Source organism: Oculina patagonica, chromosome 7 (genome assembly GCF_052425735.1).
Source record: "Oculina patagonica isolate OP01 chromosome 7, crgOcupat, whole genome shotgun sequence".
Taxonomy (NCBI): Eukaryota; Metazoa; Cnidaria; class Anthozoa; order Scleractinia; family Oculinidae; genus Oculina; species Oculina patagonica.
Window position 1 is genome coordinate 16,404,472 of NC_135764.1, and position 19,300 is coordinate 16,423,771.

At 37.3% G+C, this 19,300-nt stretch overlaps 1 protein-coding gene and 1 long non-coding RNA gene across 2 annotated transcripts in view; one reads left to right on the forward strand and one right to left on the reverse strand.

The window, feature by feature from the left end:
* The window catches only part of LOC144659493 (meiosis-specific protein MEI4-like), a 221,261-nt gene that overhangs the window by 122,171 nt on the left and 79,790 nt on the right, over positions 1-19,300 (reverse strand). The gene's annotated exons all lie outside the window — the stretch shown is intronic.
* Positions 1,344-4,568, forward strand: LOC144659241 (uncharacterized). Its single transcript, XR_013571873.1, has 3 exons — positions 1,344-1,413; positions 2,187-2,272; positions 4,489-4,568. It is a non-coding gene; the product is annotated as an uncharacterized LOC144659241 (long non-coding RNA).

A 19,300-nucleotide genomic window follows, 5' to 3' on the forward strand; every position in this document is an offset into this window, starting at 1 on the left:
ACGAAGAAACACAGGCAACGAACGAGTTCCATAATGCACAAGGAAAATGAGGAATAAACTCACAGGGTACCCTGAGGGGGAGGCATGGTAGCACACAAGGGGACTGGTGTAATACACGGGGTGTATTAGACTAGTTCATAATTTTTTTTCAGGGTTAGTAAAAAAAATCACTTCGTGCGAGGAGACATTCGATTTTCTCTCACGCTCGCGTGAGTGCTCGCGTGTTCTAAATGTGTGTACATTTCTTTGCCGCTACCTGCAAAACAACAACGAAAAATGACCGCGTAAACCTCAAGAGTTTGTTTTATTTGGAACTGAACGCTTTCTTAACACATGCAGCTGCTTTTAGGTGCCCAACCCGCAGATTACCGGACGAAGAAACTTGGGCTGAATAGAAAATGGTGGTTTTTCCAGAAAAGAGGACAATCTTGCAAGGTAGACTCAAATTTTCGAAAAAAAAATCCCGGAAATAAACATTCGGAAATAAATATTCGATTTTGCTCCTGGAAATTCCGGAATTTTAGGTTGGATAGTTCACATTTCGGAAATTTAAACACTTTCCTGGTTTTCTGGAAACTTTTCCAGGAAATGTCTGTACCGTTTACTCCTGTTCTAAAATTTCCGGAACTTTTGGCCGAATGGAAACGCCCGTAGTCTCTGTCAAAAACAACAAGTTAATTAGCTGTAGCTGCGCTTGTGCTTTGCAACGCTGCGTGCGATGAAGCGTTCGTTTTTAAATTTATCCTGATTTGTATGGACGGAATACATTTTTCCGTTTGTGAGGCAAAAACTCCGTTTCCAAATCTATCCGGTGTACAGTGGCTTTAGAATATAGCCACTGTACACGCCCGATGGAATTTGAGCGGTTTTTCCTTTGTACAGAGCATGGGAAACCATCTTTTACTTGTTATATTAAATAGAATACATGGACCAATAATTCTCTGTAATAACACACAGGCCTACACCTCAATCTTGATTATTTCTTTCTGTGTTCAAGCAGTGTTGGGTGTAGAACATCAACAAAACAATCCTTCTAGACTGGGCATTTGCAAACAATTGCAAAGATGTTTGCAATATACGCTTGGATGCTTGTATTGTATATGCTGCATGATGGTATTTCCCTGTTTTCCAGGCGTGTGTAATGTATGCTAATGTTGTTTTTATGCAAAGTTTGCATGCTCACTAATTATTTGCTTGTCGCGCCTCGACTTGTCACGTTTCGATAAAGTCTCCGACTTCGAACTGTTCAACTGGTCATCTTTAATTTCTTAGCCTTGGCTTAGCTGGCTTGCTGTGTGAAAATGACTGAGATTTCAGGAAAACAGGACAAAAAAGTATAAATGTGTTTAAACCGCTGTTTCCAGCCAAGAAAATGAATACGAACAAGGTTATGTTGGAGGAACTGAAAGCAAGGTATGTCACATTGTATTTTCGCTGACATCCTTTGTACTTTTAATGCTGTACTACTGATCAATATACTAACTGAATACGCTATCTACAAGTATTACATGTAAACTCGAACCCGTGATATAAAGGAAGACTCAATTTCAAACACTGACATTTACATGTAATGGTATCAAAACAACGATGTCATCCACTGTTAGTTGTCAACAACCCGACAACACTCGCTTAACGAAATTGCAGGGCAGTAGCTAAAAAGAATTATAACTGAGGCAATGTCCATGGCTAAATTCTTGAAAACAACAACATCAACGATAAAATTACGGTGGCAAGTGTCTCGGTCTGCCTCAAAGTCGTTACGATTCAGAATTGGAAAAGGAAACTGCCTATAGTCGTCTTCAACAAGGTTATGCCGAGGTCGAGATTTCTATCAAGTGATAGTTGACGAGGCCGACGGCCGAATCAACAATCACCTTGTAGAAATTGAAATCGAATAATCAAAATGTTTTAGTAGAATTCTATCAAATTTTTATTGAAATAATGACTTCTAATTGTTTTCTTACATATATATGAACCTGCATTAAACTTCACGCTAAGGGAAATCGCACGCGCGGACTGACTTGTATTATTAAAACTTTCCGTTGTGTACGCACGTTCATCAGTTTATTCAGTAATTTTGCGTTTTAAACGCGGATGTCATGTTTATATGCCTAAATCCACGTGGTTTATGTCTTATATCCATAATAGCTTAATTGGAATTTCTTTTAATTTTGTTTGACTTAAAGGTGTTTGCCGGTTGCAAGTTGGAAGAGCAAGGAGCAACTTTTTTTAGATGTTTTTTTCAATCTTCCAATGATCTTAACATTTGCAGGTAGGAGTCATTGTCATTTGTTAACAACAATATAATTATTCAGAGAATGGCTTTATTTTGGAATTAAGAATTATGATGGTGTCCTTATACATTGTTAGCATTCCCCGTGTGGTTTTCTAATCGTTGGCACAGCAGCTCAGTAAAATAGGATTAGGTGGTTTTGCTGTTCAATAATAGCGTATTTTAGCTCACTTCTTAAAAGTGACGTTTGTCCAGAAATGACGTTTTTAGCATACTTGTCAGTTTCTGTTCACGTTTGCAGCTTACTTGTTATAGTTGCTGCGTACTCAAGGGAGACATTTGTTTTCTCTTTTTTTCAGTTACAGTACCCTTATAAATGACGTTTTTAGCTGACATGATGTGTTTTCCTTACAGTCATATATAATTCTTTTAGCTTACTTGTTACAGTTGCTGTGCGCTCACAATTTAAGGTTTAAGCTTTCTTGTTACTATTCTTGTGCGCTCTCAGACTGATGTCGTTTTTAGCTTACACATAATATTCTACTTGTGCTCATATTGATGTGCACTCACAACTTACCTTTTGATCCTCACAAATAACCTACACTGGTTACATTGCTGTGCTATTTTTTCATTATTTAATGAATATTTTATTTACAACAAAAGCACTACATTGCTGTGCTTTTGCAAATTGCGTTTTTTAGCCTGCTTGTGTTAGGTGTGCGGCAACAATTGTGTTATTTTAACTTACTTTTCACAGTTGCCATGCATTAAAAGAGACGTTTTGTGACCTCTTCCTTACAGGATTTAAAATATTTTTTCTGCATCTGCCGTGAGCTTACAACTGGTATTTTTAGCCTGCTTTTTGCAATTGCCGTTCGATAACAAGTGTTGTTTTTTAGCATGCTTCTTCCAGTTATCTTGCGCTCTTAGCTGAACAAAAAGCACAGCATTTACAAATATTTGAAAGCTATTAGCCTTGCGCTCACAAATGACGTTTGAAGGTTGTTTGTTATATTAGCCTTACGCTCACAAATGCCGTTTGAAGGTTACCTGCTATATTAGCCTTGCGCTCACAAATGACGTTTTAAGGTTACTTGTTATATTTGCCATGCGCTCACAAATGACGTTTTAAGGTTACCTGCTATATTAGCCTTGCACTCACAAATGCCGTTTTGAAGGTTACTTGTTATATTAGCCTTGCGCTCACAAATGCCGTTTTGAAGGTTACTTGTTATATTAGCCTTGCGCTCACAAACGACGTTTAAAGGTTACTTGTTATATCAGCCTTTCGCTGACAAATGACGTTTTATGATTACTTGTTATATTATCCTTTCGATCTCAAATGACGTTTTAAGATTACATGTTATATTAGCCTTGTGCTCGGCCCAAATGACTTGTTAAGATTACTTGTTATATAAGCCTTGCGCATAAATGGCGTTTTATTAACTTGTTATATTAGCCTTGCGCTTACAAATGCCGTTTTTAGATTACTTGTTATATAAGCCTTGCGTTCATGAATGGCGTTTTAAGGTTACTTGTTAAATCAGCCTTTTGCTTACAAATAACGTTTATAGGTTACTTGTTATATCAGCCTTTAGCTCACCGATGACGTTTTAAGATTACTTGTTATACTATCTTGAGCTCACTAAAGACGTTTAAAGGTTACTTGTTATATCAGCCTTAAGCTCACAAATGACGTTTTAAGATTACTTGTACATGTTGTATTATCCTTTCGATCTCAAGTAAATGACAACGACTCTTCCTCTGGTTAAATTGTTGGTAATTTTTTTTCTCAAAACAGCAACAAAAGCATGAATATATCAGTTAATTATGTCAGATACGTTCTATGTAAAGTAGACAAATGTTTAGTAGAAATGAATATTTACTGTACTAAAACTAGTTATGAACTCTTTCTAACATTCTTTGTTTTTGTGTTATAACAAACATGGCAATGAGAATCACAAAACAAACAAGACTGTCCTGTCTGGCAATTGATTCATGGTTTTAAATCTCTGGTATGTTAAACCTTTTTTGATGAATTTGTGGTAATTACGAGCTTTTTTGTTGTATCTTTTCATGTCAACTTACTAAATTGCTGACAGTTTGTATTGCAGTAACTTAGAATGAAGTTAACAGTGATGACAGCAATAGTTTTAACATTTACAAACATTAGACTCATATCATATTATAATATTTTAACGAACGCATCCATGATAATTAAATTGGGAATTCTTTTAATTTTGTTTGAGTTAAAGGTGTTTGCCAGTTGCAATGTGGAAGAGCAGGGAGCAACTTTTATAGATGTCTTTTTAATCTTCCAATCATCAACATTTGAAGGTAGGAGTCATTGTCATTTGTTAACAATAACATAATTATTCAGACGTCAGAGGATGGCTTTATTTTGGTATTAAAAATATAATGATGGTGTCCTTATACATTGTAAGCATTCTCTTACTTGTTTTTCTAATCGTTGGCACGGCAGCTCAGTGAAATAGGGTTAGGTGTTTTTTTTTCTGGTGACTAGTATCCCATGCAAGGGTTTGTGTGCACCTGTTTTAGCCAAATTTTACAGTCCTCTTGACTGCTTCAAGTGAATGTTCGTCAAGCACCGTAAAGATAGAGCAAGGTTACTCTAGGCCATTTTGGTTTTCGTCGGAGTTCTCATTTTCGTTGGTATTTCGCGCGATTACTTGATTCGTCAACTGACCAGCATTACACGATGATGTTCGCATTCTCCTTGTTCTTTTTTAAGTGTTAAACACGGCAGGTCAGTGAAATAGAGTTAGGTGATTTGGCGATCCTAGTTCATGCAACACTCTTCATGCGGATATTTGGTAAAATCACCGAAGGTGTTTTTCGGCTGCGTTTTTGGGGCTCGATGATTATATTCAGTATATTTGAAAACCGCTTGGTTTACAAGAGAGTCGATGAGAGTCCAAAATTCCTGATCACCAGTATCCCATGCAAGGGTTTGTGTGCACTTGTGTGATCCAAACTTTCCACTCGTGTTAACCATTTCAAGTAAAAGTTTTCGAGTTCTTTTCAGATAACAAGTTTTCTCTGGGAAATTGTAATTTTCGTCCGAGTTCTCTTTTCCGTTAGTATTTTAACCGATTACGTGATTCGTCAAATGACCAGAATGTACAAGTCGATCTATTCTTCGTCTTTTAACGAATGACAACGAGTCTTCTTCTGGTTGAATTGTTACGTCACCTTTTTCTGAAAACAGCAACAAAAGCATGAAATATATCAGTTAACTATGTCAGATACGTTCTATGTAAAGTAGACAAATGTTATGATAAGCTTTAGTAGAAAGTGAAATTTTACTGTACTCAAACTATAGTTAGTTATAAACTGTGTCTAACATTCTTTGTTTTTGTGTTATAACAAACATGGCAATGAGAAACACAAAGCAAACAAGACTGTCCTGTCTGGAAATTGATTCATGGTTTTAAATCTCTGGTATGTTTAACCTTTTTTGATGAATTTGTGGTAATTACGAGCTTCTTTGTTGTATCTTTTCATGTAATGATGGTGTCGTTATACATTGTAAGCATTCTCCTACTTGTTTTTCTAATCGTTAGTACAGCAGCTCAGTGAAATAGGGTTAGGTGTTTTTTTTTCTGGTGACTAGTATCCCATGCAAGTGTTTGAGTGCACCTGTTTTAGCCAAATTTTACAGTCCTCTTGACTGCTTCAAGTGAATGTTCGTCAAGCACCGTAAAGATAGAGCAAGGTTACTCTAGGCCATTTTGGTTTTCGTCGGAGTTCTCATCTTCGTTGGTATTTCGCGCGATTACTTGATTCGTCAACTGACCAGCATTACACGATGATGTTCGCATTCTTCTTGTTCTTTTTTAAGTGTTAAGCACGGCAGGTCAGTGAAATAGGGTTAGGTGATTTGGTGATCCTAGTTCATGCAACACTCTTCATGTAGATATTTGGTAAAATCACCGAAGGTGTTCTTCGGCTGCGTTTTTTGGGCTCGATGATTATATTTATATATTTGAAAACCGCCTGGTTTACAAGAGAGTCGATGAGAGTCCAAAACTCCTGATCACCAGTATCCCATGCAAGGGTTTGTGTGTACTTGTGGAATCCAAACTTTTCAGTCATGTTAACCCCTTCGGGTGAAAGTTCACAAGTTCCTTAAAGATAACAAGTTTCTTCTAGGCGATTTTAATTTCCGTCCGAGTTTTCATTTTCGTCCTTATTTCACGCGATTACTTGATTCGTCAGCTGACCAGTATTAGACGTTGATATTCGCATTCTCCTTGTTTTATTAAATCGTAAGCACAGCTGGTCAGTGAAAAAGGGTTGGATGGTTTGGTGATCCTAGTTCATGCAACACTCTTCATGTAGATATTTGGTAAAATCACCGAAGGTGTTCTTCGGCTGCGTTTTTTGGGCTCGATGATTATATTTATATATTTGAAAACCGCCTGGTTTACAAGAGAGTCTGTGAGAGTCCAAAATTCCTGATCACCAGTATCCCATGCAAGGGTTTGTGTGCACTTGTGTGATCCAAACTTTCCACTCGTGTTAAACATTTCAAGTAAAGTTTTGAGTTCTTTTCAGATAACAAGTTTTCTCTGGGAAATTGTAATTTTCGTCCGAGTTCTCTTTTCCGTTAGTATTTTAACCGATTACGTGATTCGTCAAATGACCAGAATCAGTACAAGTCGATCTGTTCTTCGTCTTTTAACGAATGACAACGAGTCTTCTTCTGGTTGAATTGTTACGTCACCTTTTTCTGAAAACAGCAACGAAAGCATGAAATATATCAGTTAACTGTGTCAGATACGTTCTATGTAAAGTAGACAAATGTTATGATAAGCTTTAGTAGAAAGTGAATTTTTACTGTACGCAAACTGTAGTTAGTTATAAACTGTTTCTAACATTCTTTGTTTTTTGTGTTATAACAAACATGGCAATGAGAAACACAAAGCAAACAAGACTTTCCTGTCTGGAAATTGATTCATGGTTTGAAATCTCTGGTATGTTAAACCTTTTTTGATGAATTTGTGGTAATTACTAGCTTTTTTGTTGTATCTTTTCATGTCAACTTAGTAAATCGCTGATGGTTTGTATTGCAGTAACAAGAGTAACAGTGATGACACCAATAGTTTTCCATTTACACAGACTCATATCATATTATATTATTTTAACGAATGCATCCATGATAATAAATTAAATTTTGTTAAGGACCGTGAATGTGGAAGAGAGGGACAATAGATGTCTTTTTAATCTTCCAATTATCAATTTGCAGGTAGGAGTATTGTCATTTGTTAACAATAAATATTATTCAGACGTCAGAGGATGGTTTATTTTGGTATTAAAAATATAATGATGGTGTCCTTATACATTGTAAGCATTCTCTTACTTGTTTTTCTAATCGTTGGCACAGCAGCTCAGTGAAATAGGGTTAGGTGTTTTTTTTTTCTGGTGACTAGTATCCCATGCAAGGGTTTGTGTGCACCTGTTTTAGCCAAATTTTACAGTCCTCTTGACTGCTTCAAGTGAATGTTCGTCAAGCACCGTAAAGATAGAGTAAGGTTGCTCTAGGCCATTTTGGTTTTCGTCGGAGTTTTCATTTTCGTTGGTATTTCGCGCGATTACTTGATTCGTCAACTGACCAGCATTACACGATGATGTTCGCATTCTCCTTGTTCTTTTTTACGTGTTAAGCACGGCAGGTCAGTGAAATAGGGTTAGGTGATTTGGTGATCCTAGTTCATGCAACACTCTTCATGTAGATATTTGGTAAAATCACCGAAGGTGTTCTTCGGCTGCGTTTTTGGGGCTCGATGATTATATTTATATATTTGAAAACCGCCTGGTTTACAAGAGAGTCTATGAGAGTCCAAAATTCCTGATCACCAGTATCCCATGCAAGGGTTTGTGTGTACTTGTGGAATCCAAACTTTTCAGTCATGTTACGAACCGCTTCGGGTGAAAGTTCACAAGTTCCTTAAAGATAACAAGTTTCTTCTAGGCGATTTTAATTTCCGTCCGAGTTTTCATTTTCGTCCGTATTTCACGTGATTACTTGATTCGTCATCTGACCAGTATTAGACGTTGATATTCGCATTCTCCTTGTTTTATTAAGTCGTAAGCACGGCTGGTCAGTGAAAAAGGGTTGGATGGTTTGGTGATCCTAGTTCATGCAACAATCTTCATGTAGATATTTGGTAAAATCACCGAAGGTGTTCTTCGGCTGCGTTTTTTGGGCTCGATGATTATATTTATATATTTGAAAACCGCCTGGTTTACAAGAGAGTCTATGAGAGTCCAAAATTCCTGATCACCAGTATCCCATGCAAGGGTTTGTGTGCACTTGTGTGTTCCAAACTTTCCACTCGTGTTAAACATTTCAAGTAAACGTTTTTGAGTTCTTTTCAGATAACAAGTTTTCTCTGGGAAATTGTAATTTTCGTCCGAGTTCTCTTTAACGTTAGTATTTTAACCGATTACGTGATTCGTCAAATGACCAGAATCAGTACAAGTCGATCTGTTCTTCGTCTTTTAACGAATGACAACGAGTCTTCTTCTGGTTGAATTGTTACGTCACCTTTTTCTGAAAAAGGCAACAAAAGCAAGAAATATATCAGTTAACTATGTCAGATACGTTCTATGTAAAGTAGACAAATGTTATGATAAGCTTTAGTAGAAAGTGAATTTTTACTGTACTCAAACTGTAGTTAGTTATAAGCTGTTTCTAACATTCTTTGTTTTTTGTGTTATAACAAACATGGCAATGAGAAACACAAAGCAAACAAGACTGTCCTGTCTGGAAATTGATTCATGGTTTGAAATCTCTGGTATGTTAAACCTTTTTTGATGAATTTGTGGTAATTACGAGCTTCTTTGTTGTATCTTTTCATGTAATGATGGTGTCCTTATACATTGTAAGCATTCTCTTACTTGTTTTTCTAATCGTTGGCACAGCAGCTCAGTGAAATAGGGTTAGGTGTTTTTTTTTTCTGGTGACTAGTATCCCATGCAAGGGTTTGTGTGCACCTGTTTTAGCCAAATTTTACAGTCCTCTTGACTGCTTCAAGTGAATGTTCGTCAAGCACCGTAAAGATAGAGTAAGGTTGCTCTAGGCCATTTTGGTTTTCGTCGGAGTTTTCATTTTCGTTGGTATTTCGCGCGATTACTTGATTCGTCAACTGACCAGCATTACACGATGATGTTCGCATTCTCCTTGTTCTTTTTTACGTGTTAAGCACGGCAGGTCAGTGAAATAGGGTTAGGTGATTTGGTGATCCTAGTTCATGCAACACTCTTCATGTAGATATTTGGTAAAATCACCGAAGGTGTTCTTCGGCTGCGTTTTTGGGGCTCGATGATTATATTTATATATTTGAAAACCGCCTGGTTTACAAGAGAGTCTATGAGAGTCCAAAATTCCTGATCACCAGTATCCCATGCAAGGGTTTGTGTGTACTTGTGGAATCCAAACTTTTCAGTCATGTTACGAACCGCTTCGGGTGAAAGTTCACAAGTTCCTTAAAGATAACAAGTTTCTTCTAGGCGATTTTAATTTCCGTCCGAGTTTTCATTTTCGTCCGTATTTCACGTGATTACTTGATTCGTCATCTGACCAGTATTAGACGTTGATATTCGCATTCTCCTTGTTTTATTAAGTCGTAAGCACGGCTGGTCAGTGAAAAAGGGTTGGATGGTTTGGTGATCCTAGTTCATGCAACAATCTTCATGTAGATATTTGGTAAAATCACCGAAGGTGTTCTTCGGCTGCGTTTTTTGGGCTCGATGATTATATTTATATATTTGAAAACCGCCTGGTTTACAAGAGAGTCTATGAGAGTCCAAAATTCCTGATCACCAGTATCCCATGCAAGGGTTTGTGTGCACTTGTGTGTTCCAAACTTTCCACTCGTGTTAAACATTTCAAGTAAACGTTTTTGAGTTCTTTTCAGATAACAAGTTTTCTCTGGGAAATTGTAATTTTCGTCCGAGTTCTCTTTAACGTTAGTATTTTAACCGATTACGTGATTCGTCAAATGACCAGAATCAGTACAAGTCGATCTGTTCTTCGTCTTTTAACGAATGACAACGAGTCTTCTTCTGGTTGAATTGTTACGTCACCTTTTTCTGAAAAAGGCAACAAAAGCAAGAAATATATCAGTTAACTATGTCAGATACGTTCTATGTAAAGTAGACAAATGTTATGATAAGCTTTAGTAGAAAGTGAATTTTTACTGTACTCAAACTGTAGTTAGTTATAAGCTGTTTCTAACATTCTTTGTTTTTTGTGTTATAACAAACATGGCAATGAGAAACACAAAGCAAACAAGACTGTCCTGTCTGGAAATTGATTCATGGTTTGAAATCTCTGGTATGTTAAACCTTTTTTGATGAATTTGTGGTAATTACGAGCTTCTTTGTTGTATCTTTTCATGTAATGATGGTGTCCTTATACATTGTAAGCATTCTCTTACTTGTTTTTCTAATCGTTGGCACAGCAGCTCAGTGAAATAGGGTTAGGTGTTTTTTTTTTTCTGGTGACTAGTATCCCATGCAAGGGTTTGTGTGCACCTGTTTTAGCCAAATTTTACAGTCCTCTTGACTGCTTCAAGTGAATGTTCGTCAAGCACCGTAAAGATAGAGTAAGGTTGCTCTAGGCCATTTTGGTTTTCGTCGGAGTTTTCATTTTCGTTGGTATTTCGCGCGATTACTTGATTCGTCAACTGACCAGCATTACACGATGATGTTCGCATTCTCCTTGTTCTTTTTTACGTGTTAAGCACGGCAGGTCAGTGAAATAGGGTTAGGTGATTTGGTGATCCTAGTTCATGCAACACTCTTCATGTAGATATTTGGTAAAATCACCGAAGGTGTTCTTCGGCTGCGTTTTTGGGGCTCGATGATTATATTTATATATTTGAAAACCGCCTGGTTTACAAGAGAGTCTATGAGAGTCCAAAATTCCTGATCACCAGTATCCCATGCAAGGGTTTGTGTGTACTTGTGGAATCCAAACTTTTCAGTCATGTTACGAACCGCTTCGGGTGAAAGTTCACAAGTTCCTTAAAGATAACAAGTTTCTTCTAGGCGATTTTAATTTCCGTCCGAGTTTTCATTTTCGTCCGTATTTCACGTGATTACTTGATTCGTCATCTGACCAGTATTAGACGTTGATATTCGCATTCTCCTTGTTTTATTAAGTCGTAAGCACGGCTGGTCAGTGAAAAAGGGTTGGATGGTTTGGTGATCCTAGTTCATGCAACAATCTTCATGTAGATATTTGGTAAAATCACCGAAGGTGTTCTTCGGCTGCGTTTTTTGGGCTCGATGATTATATTTATATATTTGAAAACCGCCTGGTTTACAAGAGAGTCTATGAGAGTCCAAAATTCCTGATCACCAGTATCCCATGCAAGGGTTTGTGTGCACTTGTGTGTTCCAAACTTTCCACTCGTGTTAAACATTTCAAGTAAACGTTTTTGAGTTCTTTTCAGATAACAAGTTTTCTCTGGGAAATTGTAATTTTCGTCCGAGTTCTCTTTAACGTTAGTATTTTAACCGATTACGTGATTCGTCAAATGACCAGAATCAGTACAAGTCGATCTGTTCTTCGTCTTTTAACGAATGACAACGAGTCTTCTTGTGGTTGAATTGTTACGTCACCTTTTTCTGAAAAAGGCAACAAAAGCAAGAAATATATCAGTTAACTATGTCAGATACGTTCTATGTAAAGTAGACAAATGTTATGATAAGCTTTAGTAGAAAGTGAATTTTTACTGTACTCAAACTGTAGTTAGTTATAAGCTGTTTCTAACATTCTTTGTTTTTTGTGTTATAACAAACATGGCAATGAGAAACACAAAGCAAACAAGACTGTCCTGTCTGGAAATTGATTCATGGTTTGAAATCTCTGGTATGTTAAACCTTTTTTGATGAATTTGTGGTAATTACGAGCTTCTTTGTTGTATCTTTTCATGTAATGATGGTGTCCTTATACATTGTAAGCATTCTCTTACTTGTTTTTCTAATCGTTGGCACAGCAGCTCAGTGAAATAGGGTTAGGTGTTTTTTTTTTCTGGTGACTAGTATCCCATGCAAGGGTTTGTGTGCACCTGTTTTAGCCAAATTTTACAGTCCTCTTGACTGCTTCAAGTGAATGTTCGTCAAGCACCGTAAAGATAGAGTAAGGTTGCTCTAGGCCATTTTGGTTTTCGTCGGAGTTTTCATTTTCGTTGGTATTTCGCGCGATTACTTGATTCGTCAACTGACCAGCATTACACGATGATGTTCGCATTCTCCTTGTTCTTTTTTACGTGTTAAGCACGGCAGGTCAGTGAAATAGGGTTAGGTGATTTGGTGATCCTAGTTCATGCAACACTCTTCATGTAGATATTTGGTAAAATCACCGAAGGTGTTCTTCGGCTGCGTTTTTGGGGCTCGATGATTATATTTATATATTTGAAAACCGCCTGGTTTACAAGAGAGTCTATGAGAGTCCAAAATTCCTGATCACCAGTATCCCATGCAAGGGTTTGTGTGTACTTGTGGAATCCAAACTTTTCAGTCATGTTACGAACCGCTTCGGGTGAAAGTTCACAAGTTCCTTAAAGATAACAAGTTTCTTCTAGGCGATTTTAATTTCCGTCCGAGTTTTCATTTTCGTCCGTATTTCACGTGATTACTTGATTCGTCATCTGACCAGTATTAGACGTTGATATTCGCATTCTCCTTGTTTTATTAAGTCGTAAGCACGGCTGGTCAGTGAAAAAGGGTTGGATGGTTTGGTGATCCTAGTTCATGCAACAATCTTCATGTAGATATTTGGTAAAATCACCGAAGGTGTTCTTCGGCTGCGTTTTTTGGGCTCGATGATTATATTTATATATTTGAAAACCGCCTGGTTTACAAGAGAGTCTATGAGAGTCCAAAATTCCTGATCACCAGTATCCCATGCAAGGGTTTGTGTGCACTTGTGTGTTCCAAACTTTCCACTCGTGTTAAACATTTCAAGTAAACGTTTTTGAGTTCTTTTCAGATAACAAGTTTTCTCTGGGAAATTGTAATTTTCGTCCGAGTTCTCTTTAACGTTAGTATTTTAACCGATTACGTGATTCGTCAAATGACCAGAATCAGTACAAGTCGATCTGTTCTTCGTCTTTTAACGAATGACAACGAGTCTTCTTGTGGTTGAATTGTTACGTCACCTTTTTCTGAAAAAGGCAACAAAAGCAAGAAATATATCAGTTAACTATGTCAGATACGTTCTATGTAAAGTAGACAAATGTTATGATAAGCTTTAGTAGAAAGTGAATTTTTACTGTACTCAAACTGTAGTTAGTTATAAGCTGTTTCTAACATTCTTTGTTTTTTGTGTTATAACAAACATGGCAATGAGAAACACAAAGCAAACAAGACTGTCCTGTCTGGAAATTGATTCATGGTTTGAAATCTCTGGTATGTTAAACCTTTTTTGATGAATTTGTGGTAATTACGAGCTTCTTTGTTGTATCTTTTCATGTAATGATGGTGTCCTTATACATTGTAAGCATTCTCTTACTTGTTTTTCTAATCGTTGGCACAGCAGCTCAGTGAAATAGGGTTAGGTGTTTTTTTTTTTCTGGTGACTAGTATCCCATGCAAGGGTTTGTGTGCACCTGTTTTAGCCAAATTTTACAGTCCTCTTGACTGCTTCAAGTGAATGTTCGTCAAGCACCGTAAAGATAGAGTAAGGTTGCTCTAGGCCATTTTGGTTTTCGTCGGAGTTTTCATTTTCGTTGGTATTTCGCGCGATTACTTGATTCGTCAACTGACCAGCATTACACGATGATGTTCGCATTCTCCTTGTTCTTTTTTACGTGTTAAGCACGGCAGGTCAGTGAAATAGGGTTAGGTGATTTGGTGATCCTAGTTCATGCAACACTCTTCATGTAGATATTTGGTAAAATCACCGAAGGTGTTCTTCGGCTGCGTTTTTGGGGCTCGATGATTATATTTATATATTTGAAAACCGCCTGGTTTACAAGAGAGTCTATGAGAGTCCAAAATTCCTGATCACCAGTATCCCATGCAAGGGTTTGTGTGTACTTGTGGAATCCAAACTTTTCAGTCATGTTACGAACCGCTTCGGGTGAAAGTTCACAAGTTCCTTAAAGATAACAAGTTTCTTCTAGGCGATTTTAATTTCCGTCCGAGTTTTCATTTTCGTCCGTATTTCACGTGATTACTTGATTCGTCATCTGACCAGTATTAGACGTTGATATTCGCATTCTCCTTGTTTTATTAAGTCGTAAGCACGGCTGGTCAGTGAAAAAGGGTTGGATGGTTTGGTGATCCTAGTTCATGCAACAATCTTCATGTAGATATTTGGTAAAATCACCGAAGGTGTTCTTCGGCTGCGTTTTTTGGGCTCGATGATTATATTTATATATTTGAAAACCGCCTGGTTTACAAGAGAGTCTATGAGAGTCCAAAATTCCTGATCACCAGTATCCCATGCAAGGGTTTGTGTGCACTTGTGTGTTCCAAACTTTCCACTCGTGTTAAACATTTCAAGTAAAAGTTTTTGAGTTCTTTTCAGATAACAAGTTTTCTCTGGGAAATTGTAATTTTCGTCCGAGTTCTCTTTTCCGTTAGTATTTTAACCGATTACGTGATTCGTCAAATGACCAGAATCAGTACAAGTCGATCTGTTCTTCGTCTTTTAACGAATGACAACGAGTCTTCTTCTGGTTGAATTGTTACGTCACCTTTTTCTGAAAAAGGCAACAAAAGCAAGAAATATATCAGTTAACTATGTCAGATACGTTCTATGTAAAGTAGACAAATGTTATGATAAGCTTTAGTAGAAAGTGAATTTTTACTGTACTCAAACTGTAGTTAGTTATAAGCTGTTTCTAACATTCTTTGTTTTTTGTGTTATAACAAACATGGCAATGAGAAACACAAAGCAAACAAGACTGTCCTGTCTGGAAATTGATTCATGGTTTGAAATCTCTGGTATGTTAAACCTTTTTTGATGAATTTGTGGTAATTACGAGCTTCTTTGTTGTATCTTTTCATGTAATGATGGTGTCCTTATACATTGTAAGCATTCTCTTACTTGTTTTTCTAATCGTTGGCACAGCAGCTCAGTGAAATAGGGTTAGGTGTTTTTTTTTTCTGGTGACTAGTATCCCATGCAAGGGTTTGTGTGCACCTGTTTTAGCCAAATTTTACAGTCCTCTTGACTGCTTCAAGTGAATGTTCGTCAAGCACCGTAAAGATAGAGTAAGGTTGCTCTAGGCCATTTTGGTTTTCGTCGGAGTTTTCATTTTCGTTGGTATTTCGCGCGATTACTTGATTCGTCAACTGACCAGCATTACACGATGATGTTCGCATTCTCCTTGTTCTTTTTTACGTGTTAAGCACGGCAGGTCAGTGAAATAGGGTTAGGTGATTTGGTGATCCTAGTTCATGCAACACTCTTCATGTAGATATTTGGTAAAATCACCGAAGGTGTTCTTCGGCTGCGTTTTTGGGGCTCGATGATTATATTTATATATTTGAAAACCGCCTGGTTTACAAGAGAGTCTATGAGAGTCCAAAATTCCTGATCACCAGTATCCCATGCAAGGGTTTGTGTGTACTTGTGGAATCCAAACTTTTCAGTCATGTTACGAACCGCTTCGGGTGAAAGTTCACAAGTTCCTTAAAGATAACAAGTTTCTTCTAGGCGATTTTAATTTCCGTCCGAGTTTTCATTTTCGTCCGTATTTCACGTGATTACTTGATTCGTCATCTGACCAGTATTAGACGTTGATATTCGCATTCTCCTTGTTTTATTAAGTCGTAAGCACGGCTGGTCAGTGAAAAAGGGTTGGATGGTTTGGTGATCCTAGTTCATGCAACAATCTTCATGTAGATATTTGGTAAAATCACCGAAGGTGTTCTTCGGCTGCGTTTTTTGGGCTCGATGATTATATTTATATATTTGAAAACCGCCTGGTTTACAAGAGAGTCTATGAGAGTCCAAAATTCCTGATCACCAGTATCCCATGCAAGGGTTTGTGTGCACTTGTGTGTTCCAAACTTTCCACTCGTGTTAAACATTTCAAGTAAAACGTTTTTGAGTTCTTTTCAGATAACAAGTTTTCTCTGGGAAATTGTAATTTTCGTCCGAGTTCTCTTTAACGTTAGTATTTTAACCGATTACGTGATTCGTCAAATGACCAGAATCAGTACAAGTCGATCTGTTCTTCGTCTTTTAACGAATGACAACGAGTCTTCTTGTGGTTGAATTGTTACGTCACCTTTTTCTGAAAAAGGCAACAAAAGCAAGAAATATATCAGTTAACTATGTCAGATACGTTCTATGTAAAGTAGACAAATGTTATGATAAGCTTTAGTAGAAAGTGAATTTTTACTGTACTCAAACTGTAGTTAGTTATAAGCTGTTTCTAACATTCTTTGTTTTTTGTGTTATAACAAACATGGCAATGAGAAACACAAAGCAAACAAGACTGTCCTGTCTGGAAATTGATTCATGGTTTGAAATCTCTGGTATGTTAAACCTTTTTTGATGAATTTGTGGTAATTACGAGCTTCTTTGTTGTATCTTTTCATGTAATGATGGTGTCCTTATACATTGTAAGCATTCTCTTACTTGTTTTTCTAATCGTTGGCACAGCAGCTCAGTGAAATAGGGTTAGGTGTTTTTTTTTTCTGGTGACTAGTATCCCATGCAAGGGTTTGTGTGCACCTGTTTTAGCCAAATTTTACAGTCCTCTTGACTGCTTCAAGTGAATGTTCGTCAAGCACCGTAAAGATAGAGTAAGGTTGCTCTAGGCCATTTTGGTTTTCGTCGGAGTTTTCATTTTCGTTGGTATTTCGCGCGATTACTTGATTCGTCAACTGACCAGCATTACACGATGATGTTCGCATTCTCCTTGTTCTTTTTTACGTGTTAAGCACGGCAGGTCAGTGAAATAGGGTTAGGTGATTTGGTGATCCTAGTTCATGCAACACTCTTCATGTAGATATTTGGTAAAATCACCGAAGGTGTTCTTCGGCTGCGTTTTTGGGGCTCGATGATTATATTTATATATTTGAAAACCGCCTGGTTTACAAGAGAGTCTATGAGAGTCCAAAATTCCTGATCACCAGTATCCCATGCAAGGGTTTGTGTGTACTTGTGGAATCCAAACTTTTCAGTCATGTTAACCGCTTCGGGTGAAAGTTCACAAGTTCCTTAAAGATAACAAGTTTCTTCTAGGCGATTTTAATTTCCGTCCGAGTTTTCATTTTCGTCCGTATTTCACGTGATTACTTGATTCGTCATCTGACCAGTATTAGACGTTGATATTCGCATTCTCCTTGTTTTATTAAGTCGTAAGCACGGCTGGTCAGTGAAAAAGGGTTGGATGGTTTGGTGATCCTAGTTCATGCAACAATCTTCATGTAGATATTTGGTAAAATCACCGAAGGTGTTCTTCGGCTGCGTTTTTTGGGCTCGATGATTATATTTATATATTTGAAAACCGCCTGGTTTACAAGAGAGTCTATGAGAGTCCAAAATTCCTGATCACCAGTATCCCATGCAAGGGTTTGTGTGCACTTGTGTGTTCCAAACTTTCCACTCGTGTTAAACATTTCAAGTAAAAGTTTTTGAGTTCTTTTCAGATAACAAGTTTTCTCTGGGAAATTGTAATTTTCGTCCGAGTTCTCTTTTCCGTTAGTATTTTAACCGATTACGTGATTCGTCAAATGACCAGAATCAGTACAAGTCGATCTGTTCTTCGTCTTTTAACGAATGACAACGAGTCTTCTTCTGGTTGAATTGTTACGTCACCTTTTTCTGAAAAAGGCAACAAAAGCAAGAAATATATCAGTTAACTATGTCAGATACGTTCTATGTAAAGTAGACAAATGTTATGATAAGCTTTAGTAGAAAGTGAATTTTTACTGTACTCAAACTGTAGTTAGTTATAAGCTGTTTCTAACATTCTTTGTTTTTTGTGTTATAACAAACATGGCAATGAGAAACACAAAGCAAACAAGACTGTCCTGTCTGGAAATTGATTCATGGTTTGAAATCTCTGGTATGTTAAACCTTTTTTGATGAGTTTGTGGTAATTACGAGCTTCTTTGTTGTATCTTTTCATGTAATGATTGTGTCCTTATACATTGTAAGCATTCTCTTACTTGTTTTTCTAATCGTTGGCACAGCAGCTCAGTGAAATAGGGTTAGGTGTTTTTTTCTCTGGTGACTAGTATCCCATGCAAGGGTTTGTGTGCACCTGTTTTAGCCAAATTTTACAGTCCTCTTGACTGCTTCAAGTGAATGTTCGTCAAGCACCGTAAAGATAGAGTAAGGTTGCTCTAGGCCATTTTGGTTTTCGTCGGAGTTTTCATTTTCGTTGGTATTTCGCGCGATTACTTGATTCGTCAACTGACCAGCATTACACGATGATGTTCGCATTCTCCTTGTTCTTTTTTACGTGTTAAGCACGGCAGGTCAGTGAAATAGGGTTAGGTGATTTGGTGATCCTAGTTCATGCAACACTCTTCATGTAGATATTTGGTAAAATCACCGAAGGTGTTCTTCGGCTGCGTTTTTGGGGCTCGATGATTATATTTATATATTTGAAAACCGCCTGGTTTACAAGAGAGTCTATGAGGAAATTCTTCTGTAGTCCAAAATTCCTGATCACCAGTATCCCATGCAAGGGTTTGTGTGTACTTGTGGAATCCAAACTTTTCAGTCATGTTAACCGCTTCGGGTGAAAGTTCACAAGTTCCTTAAAGATAACAAGTTTCTTCTAGGCGATTTTAATTTCCGTCCGAGTTTTCATTTTCGTCCGTATTTCACGTGATTACTTGATTCGTCATCTGACCAGTATTAGACGTTGATATTCGCATTCTCCTTGTTTTATTAAGTCGTAAGCACGGCTGGTCAGTGAAAAAGGGTTGGATGGTTTGGTGATCCTAGTTCATGCAACAATCTTCATGTAGATATTTGGTAAAATCACCGAAGGTGTTCTTCGGCTGCGTTTTTTGGGCTCGATGATTATATTTATATATTTGAAAACCGCCTGGTTT